We start from the raw sequence: 8330 nt of genomic DNA, 5'->3' as shown, positions 1-8330 counted from the left end.
CAACTTTTATTTTTGGGTCATAGACTAGTTTAGCTCCTAACATGCTTGAATTAGGCACACAAGATTTAACAATTCACTGTTTTGCAGCACTTAGAATTTTTCTAAGTCCTAAACTGGTTTACAGTGAAATGGCTCGACTTTGGCAATGATTTTACTCCTCATTCTTTGTGAATTAGGCCATAATCATTTAATAGAAGTTGAAGATGGTATATAGGTCTACGACTTTGGTTTAGATTGTTGGCGCTAATGTTTCACTGATTTGATGAACGAGCTTTGCAAAATCACGTCGTCAGGCTCGGATTCGGGCTCTGATGGCCACCTCGCTCAGCCTTCGGTGGCCGATTGGCCACAGAAGCTGGCTGCTGCGTGGAGCCAATGAGACCACGTGTCGCCATTGCTCTGAGCAGCCAGGCAACATTGGGCCAGAGCTCGCCTTTATCACCCCAGCACTCGCCTGCTCCATCCCCGCGCTCGCGTTTCATTTTCCCTGCCTCCTCTTTGCCGTCCGCAGTAGCGCAACCGCCGCAGCAGCTCGGTGAGTGCCGCCGTCGCCATTACCAGCGCGAAGCTCGCCCACGTTGTTCCTTCACCACCATAGAAGCTTCACCATACTCCTACTGTCGCACCGCGCCTACATTGCTCGCTAGCCGCGCTGGTAAGGCCTCAGCACCGCGCACGGCATCACCGGAGCTTCACCGTCGTGCCACGTCGCCGTGGCCAGGATGTCTCCGACCGCTTCTAGCCGTGTTAGTGGGTGTGTTGGATTCGTCGTCGTGTGTAGATGCTCAGCGTAACCCTAGACCGAGCTTTAATGGCCACCGTCAGCGTAGCGCCGTCGACCCGCACCGCCGTGCCGCCATGGCCGCCACCATCATGCTCCGCGTCACTAATCCATCCTAATTACTAGCCTAGCGTGTGCTCAAGGTCGAGGGGGTCACAGTAGTCGAGGTGCCGTCGCCGGTGAAGCTCGCCGTCAATGAACTCTAGCCGTGCAGCGTCGCCTCCCCTATTTTGTCTCGCTGACACGTAGGGTCAACTGACCAGCGGGCCCCGCCTATCAATGACTGTAGAGTTGTAGGATAGCTCATTTATTTCTAGATTTCATGCTGTTTTATAAAATTTGTATCTGGAGTTTGGTAGATCCAAATTTGGTGATTCAAATTTTGTTAGGATCTTGGTGAAGTGTAGTATTTAGAAAAAATATAATATTAGCACTTGTTGTAGAGTTTCTGGAAGAATTAAAATGAAACTTGAAATGTGTTTTTAAATGTATACAAACTTGGTTAATTTATATCTAGAGTTTCTGTGCTCCAAAAATTATGAAATTTATATGGTGAGCTTTTCTTGATAAGTATAAGATCTTGTAAAAATTTGAGGGTCAGTGCATGAATAGATTTTTAGTTACAGATTCTCCTTTTATAATTGGACGATCCTTGTGTAAATTGTTATAAATTATTTATGAATCCACTGCTCATAAAATTTATTGGAGGTTGTCCTAGAACCTTATGGATGCTAAGAAAAATATGAAATCTGTTGCTTGACACTTTTCACTAGGGTTTCCTATTTATGTTATTTTAAGCCTTTATGCCTTGTCATTTTTGCATAGGACGTTTTACTCGGTAAAATGGCATGAAACTTTTACAGTAGTCTATTGGTAGCACTAGTAAGCCACTGTAAATTTCTAAGAATTTATGATGCACATTTGGTATATGTTTATTATTTAACCAAAGTATCTTAGTAAATTGATAAAGGCAATTAACTAAATAGTTTGGGTATGGCCATTATGTTTTATTGAGTGTATTTGATGTCCTTGTACTGTTGGTCTGATTGGTGAGGTCAAATTTGGAATGGCTATATGCAATAGAAATATCGTTGCTTTATTATTCGGGTGAGAAGAGTTTTTGGATAGATTCTGTGGTTTGGTATGTTGCATAGTACAAATGATGTTTCTTGTGAAAATAGTTAATAACAAAGTTGTAGGTGACTTCTTCATATATCTTGTGTCAAAATTTCAGGACTATAGGCCAAAGGGTTTAGGAGTTATAGCTTTTTAAAGTTAGTATTCCGAAATGCTTGCTCTCTGGAATTTCTGGAGAGCACTGGATTGATTGTCTGTTTTGGCTAAGATAGATTGCAAATTAGCTTTTGGTGATTAAATAAGAGTTGTAGACAATTTTATAATCTTTTCAGAAAGTCCAAGATTGCAGCATTTAGATAAGCAGAACTTTAGTTATGAGTAAAACAAGTAGCTACTGTTTTGTGGTATAGTAAATGAATTGTTGAAGTGTTTGATTAAGTAATCAAGGAGAGATATGCACATACTGAGTAAAATGTGATACACTTGTTATTAAGTTAACACCATGCTATTAAGAATACTTACAAGAATCCATTCATCATGTATCATCATACTATACTTGTCCGCATGTATGCATTCGCAATATGTTATGCCATACTCATGCATCTAGGATCAACAGAGGAGATAATGTTGCTGGAGTTCAACGAAGGAGAGGAAGAGGACCAGCAGGAGATTCCTCAAGCCATAGCTCCCGAAGGCGAGGAGCAGACCCCAGAAGAGCTTCCTAAGTTCCCTGACCACAGCCCCACTTCCTTTCTAAAAGACAAGCCCCGGAGGATTCTAAGTCTCCCAGTGTGTTACAAAATTTTACTCGAGTCCTTTATGATTGATGCATTAGGTTATAAGAGTTGATTGGAACCACTCAATGCATATAATTTCCTTGTCCAGAAATATACCTTTAACCCTATGTAGGTCTAGGATCGAATATATGCTTAGCCATGCTTAGACCAGTAGAAGTCGTGTGATTTCCTGTCACCTGCGAGATATAGGTGGATACCGAAGCACGGTTGGCTATATTTGCTATCGTGGAAAAGAACCATGGGGTAGTGTAAATCGGGGCCGAACGGAGTCTATGGTAGTTTGACTCATGTGATTCTGTCTATGCTGATTAAGGACCGTACGGTTGTTGGACCTTTTGACAAAATTGAACGCACGCCTATCACTTAGCTGGCCGGATAACTCATTCCGACCGTGAAGCGGAGTAGCTCAACTCAGGCCGGGCCCCACTCTGTAAGAGTGCGCACTCTGGATGGTAGTAAGGATGTGTGGGTAGCCAGACTGAGCCCAAGGGCAGGCTGGGCCTGAACGTCCTGGCATTTGGTGTCCCTGATTGTGCGACGCTGGGCGAACCCGTGAAATGTGTACTTGAGTTGTACCAAAGGTGACCTAAGGCTACCGTGGCTGGTAGACCTGGGTTTGTGTTAGGAATAAATTCCCAGCTGGTTGAAATCGATTCGAATCGCCGTCTCTCCCGGATAGTGAGAAACTTGGCTAGCTCCAACCTCGTACTAACTGTATTATGGAACATGATGGTTTGGATAAACAAGAAATTACAATACCTGCTATGGTTACTATTGCATGCTCTTAAAATGATACACCACATGTTTGGCATAGGATAGTTGCTAATTTAGAGATGGATAGTCATAATTAACTGGATAACAGAATTATAATTGTATAACTGAGTTCATCGCTTTTTATGCAAAATGTTGTCAAGCTATCTCCACTTATACAGCCTTGCATAATCCTTGGAGTCAATTTATTTCTGGTTTATGACGGGTAAGTCTAGCTGAGTACCTTCTCGTACTCAGGGTTTTATTTCCCATTGTTGCAGATGGCACTGTGTATCATGGTTATTGCAAGAGTTGCTTCTATCCCGCTGTGAATGAGGAGTACGCCTTGGGCAGGCTTCTGTATTAATCCTTCTATATGCTTTTGTGGACTATGATCATATGACGGCACTATACTAAACCATGTTGGCAAATGCTACTTTCAAACTTAATTTGCTTCTGCTATTATCTATCAAACTTGGTTTGTAATAACTTTGTTTCATACTCTGATGATGGAAATGTATCTGCGAACTTTATGTAATATGTGTCATTTATGTTGAATCATGTACGATCTGGGTTGTTTGTGGATCATTTATCGAGACTCGTCGTGGTACTCGACGAACTATCGGGTTTATATGGGCTCAAGTATGACAGTGCGACCGCTTGTGAGCTGCTATTGTACTTGTGCTCTTATAAATTGGTCGGTTCTGTGACATCTTTGATGAGAAGAGCTAAACAATGGTATAGTCAAATTGTAGGAAGTATGCAAGGAGATTAGGAAACATTATGCTCTAAATTTTGTTTACATTTCTTTCCCATGTCTAGAGTGGTTAGCCTTCAGAAAGATGTTCTAAATTTTAGACAACTAGAAGAAGAATCTCTTGGCACATCATGGGAACATATTAATAGTCTTATCACCACTGGGCCAAACCTTGCTATTTCAGACCGGATGCTCCATCAACATTTTTATATGGGTCTTAGCAAGGATTCTACGCAATCCCTTGATCAAGCCTCTAGAATTATTGGAAAGATTCGCTACACTAGCATTCATGATGAACTCTCTAAGGAAGAGAAGGAATCATCTCCCAAACAAGAAGGGGAAGCTTTGATAGCCAAATCACAACCACTTCAATCCTATGATTTTGCTATCAATCCCAAACCATCAATACCCCAAAATTCTTCGTGGGAAGAAGAAATTCAACCTTTGGAATTCTCTTTTGAAATCAAGGATGACCTCTTTGATACTGATTTTGGGAAAATCTTGAACTTTCTACTACATAAGAGACCTTTGAGTGAATATAATTCAAATCCTCTCAAGAAGGGATCTCTTAGAAAGTGTCCTTATTCCCATATAGGACATTGGGAAGAATTCAAGGATGTCATGTCAAGTGATGCCATAGAAGTAGAGCCAAGTCATTTAGAAACAAATCCTATCTTCTCCCCTTCTATGCTCACAACCAATATATGTTCTAAATCTATCTCTAAACCCATCCTTGACCCTGATAAATCCCCTGATGCTCTTTCTCCTAAGTCTCACGATGATCCTAGAAATCCACTAAGACAACCAAAGCATAGGAGTTATGAAGAGCACAAGGATGACCAAGAAGAGCAATGATAATGGCTAAAGAATGTTAATGAAACATCCTCAATTTTCCGTGAAGGGAAAATCCACAGAATGAATTATAATAGGATGAAACCAACAGTTGATTCCATCATATTATCATATATCAGTCGATATCACAGTCATACATCGTAAGATTACAAGAATACAAGATATTACACCACTGGGGAATACACCTATTACAGAGTTAATCTAGCGGAAGACTATCGAGTGAAGGCTTCTCCTTCACGGGTCATCATCAGAGTTGACATAGTGCAGCGTAGATCCCATCTCCGAACCAAACTTGAGCGTAGGCACGAGACCTCCTAATCCTTCTATAGTCAGCATCTCTGAGAAGCAGGAAATCTGCACACCGCCAGATGTGTGCAGGCCATGGTCAGCACTGATGAGCTTTAGTGGAAAAGATAAAACAAGAGGATCTGGCGATCCTAACATTTGGCTGTGGTTTGCATCCTTAGCGCATGAGAAGTAAGTAACAGTAGTAATGTAATAATAATGTCCAGTTTTTCAACACAATTCCCAACCACACACATCCACATCCATCCATATCCATCCCCAACCATCCATCCCAAACCGTCTCCACACCACCACACCTTATCTCATCTCACACACTCAGGTCGACAGGCCAACTCCCTCTCGGCACTTGTCTCAACGGCCCGCAGCCCCTGGCTCACGGCCGGAAAATACCCCAAACCCTAGAGGGAGGAAAGAAGGACTCATCTCCTATCTAGTTTAAGCGAAACCCAGGAAAGGTCCATAGCCGACAAGTCGGCATATGTATCGATCGATCAACCATTCACTCTGCAGAGGTTTTACATACCCACAAGATAGCCATCCTCGACGGTGCCCCATCTAGGCAGATTCCGGCCGCTTGCTAGCCTAGAACGATGCCACCCTACCTCTCAGCCCTGGTACATCCCAAGTCTAGTCTGGGATGGCTGATACTGTGAGTCGTAGACAGAGCCGGGGCCCTCCGGATGTCAAGAGCCATGTCCACAAGGCCTCCTAAAGTCTCGGAAGGGTGTGGGGGAAACCGCGCACCCCGTACCTCCTTGCACACGTTCGCCTAGCAGTAGTGGCATTGTTCTACCAAGTAGTCCAACCGTCCCGCACCATATAGGGCGAGTGGGATGTAAAGGATTCCCGGTGAGTCTGAGTACTAGTAAGTCCTTAGGGATTAACCAAGCCAGAATGTCTTCATCAGGGTTTCCATTTTACGTGCCACCACAGCACCTCCACCCTAGGCTCCACCTCTCCAAGGTTCACACCCAAGGCCACCTCCAATTACCATTTACCCGCCACAGGTATTCCATATCCAAGTGCCCAGGTAGCACCACATGGCAAGACTCGCCCCAGGCTCGTCGTTATTCCAGCTCGGTCGACACAACCCTCACTCTCCACGCACCCAAGACGCACGCAGCACGCTCACACACCACCAAGTCCGGCACCCATAGCCAAACCATTCCCAGGGGTTCACCACCAGCATCACATCCTCGATATAATGCGAAGTGGAGTTAATAATAAGTATAGTGGTGTAATATGCAAGCAAGCGGGCAAGTAAGCATATATAAGCGAGCGAATGCGCAAAGCAGGGTGACGTGGTAGAGTGGGTTGCATCAGGGTAATAATGGCTCAGGTAGTAGCATGCATCAAAGTACTATCAAAGGAATAATTATAAAGCGCTAGCAGTTCTAGATATTATGCAATGTCTAATAGGATTCTCTAAAAGAGGGTGCTGCCATGACACCTGCGATGTAGAGGTAGTAGTGGTACAATTCTCCATTCGTTGGTGTTCTATTAGCGGGGTCATCTCCTCCTGAGTTGACTCCAGTCCACAGTCCTTGTCGTCGTTCCCGTTCTCTTGATCCGATCGCTAGTTACTCCGCGAAGCGACACGCAAAGCCTAGAGAACACACAACACTCGAAGAGACGATAAGACGCAGGAAGATCCAATATCACCAACGGCATACTAAAAGATTCATAGCTTAGCCCTCTCGGTGGTTGTCCGATTTCCTTGGGCAAAGAAACACAAGTGATGGTTTGCTTATGCACAAGCTTATGCCATGGCCAAGCTAGTACGGCTTTACGAATAACGGTTTAAGCCAGAGCTTATCCATAGCAACACCACGGCTCACGATTTTTCGATCCGGCGTCATTGACTTGACGGGGATTGGAAGTCGAGCCCCAAGAAAGAAGAACGACGGGGTTCGGCTCTTATAGCCTTATCCTGCAAGTCACAATTGGACACGAGTAGCAAACAAGAACGATTAACACTATTGTGACTTGGCTCCAACGTACTTCGGCTTGCCCGCTATGGTAGATTGTGGTAGCGCAAAGAGATTGGACAGCAACGGGTTCTCTCGATCCTCATAACATAATAACGTTGGGAGCCGAGAAGAGAGTTGCTCAGCAAAACAAAAGAAGTGGGGTTAGCTATGCACATCCATGTCATGTTCTCAGACACATCTTTGGGAGAGATGGTTCTAGACAGCCGATCGGGTCGACACGCACGGGTCCGAGGTACGACATAGACTATAGCTTCGCTAACTAAAAAGAGATAGTCCGGTCTTTGATCCAATCGCCATGGACAAGGCGGGATCGAACACGGCGGGCTAATAGGGCAATAACAACATAAAACGGAGGTCTACTCCTTCCGGCACACACGCCATGACAGAAGACAGGGCATCGGAAGGAGCAACAAATACCGAGTGCGCAGACCACTCGTAGGGTACCCGACCTGGGTGCACTGACACTGAGATACCTCTCGGATTCGAAGCGGTGCGGTTTTCACCGCGAGAATCGGAGAAACGTGATGGTCAAACGGGGTACAAGCATACAAGGTCTTGAGCACGGAGAAGCAACTAAAAGCAAATGAGTGGCGTAGCTCCATGGTCAGGGCGAGGCAAACTCGCAGCCACAAGCCATACCAACATGTGTTGGCATCCATCGTTCCACGATTGTTATCTCCTAGGTCATCTCCCACAGGCTAAGTCGCGAAAGGCTCGATGTGAGCGGGTGATATCCGCATTGATATCGATATCGATATCGAATCCATCGCGACCATGTTCTAGGGCCAAAGGCAGGAGCTAACACTCGTGGTACTATGAAGCCAATCTAAAAAGCGACGGGTCGAGTTACACTCGGCATCACGGTCATGGCGAGACGGATCCCGCGATCGTAACGTCCGAATGAGGTACGATCCCTCAGCCGGCTCGGCACACAGGCAACAACACCTTCAATCAGCGATAGGAACCAAACACGACCGAAGACGCAACAACTCGACACAACTACGGAGTAGCACATACCA

The sequence above is a fragment of the Miscanthus floridulus genome, chromosome 9, assembly GCF_019320115.1.
Source record: "Miscanthus floridulus cultivar M001 chromosome 9, ASM1932011v1, whole genome shotgun sequence".
NCBI lineage: Eukaryota > Viridiplantae > Streptophyta > Magnoliopsida > Poales > Poaceae > Miscanthus > Miscanthus floridulus.
This window is presented reverse-complemented; position numbering follows the sequence as displayed.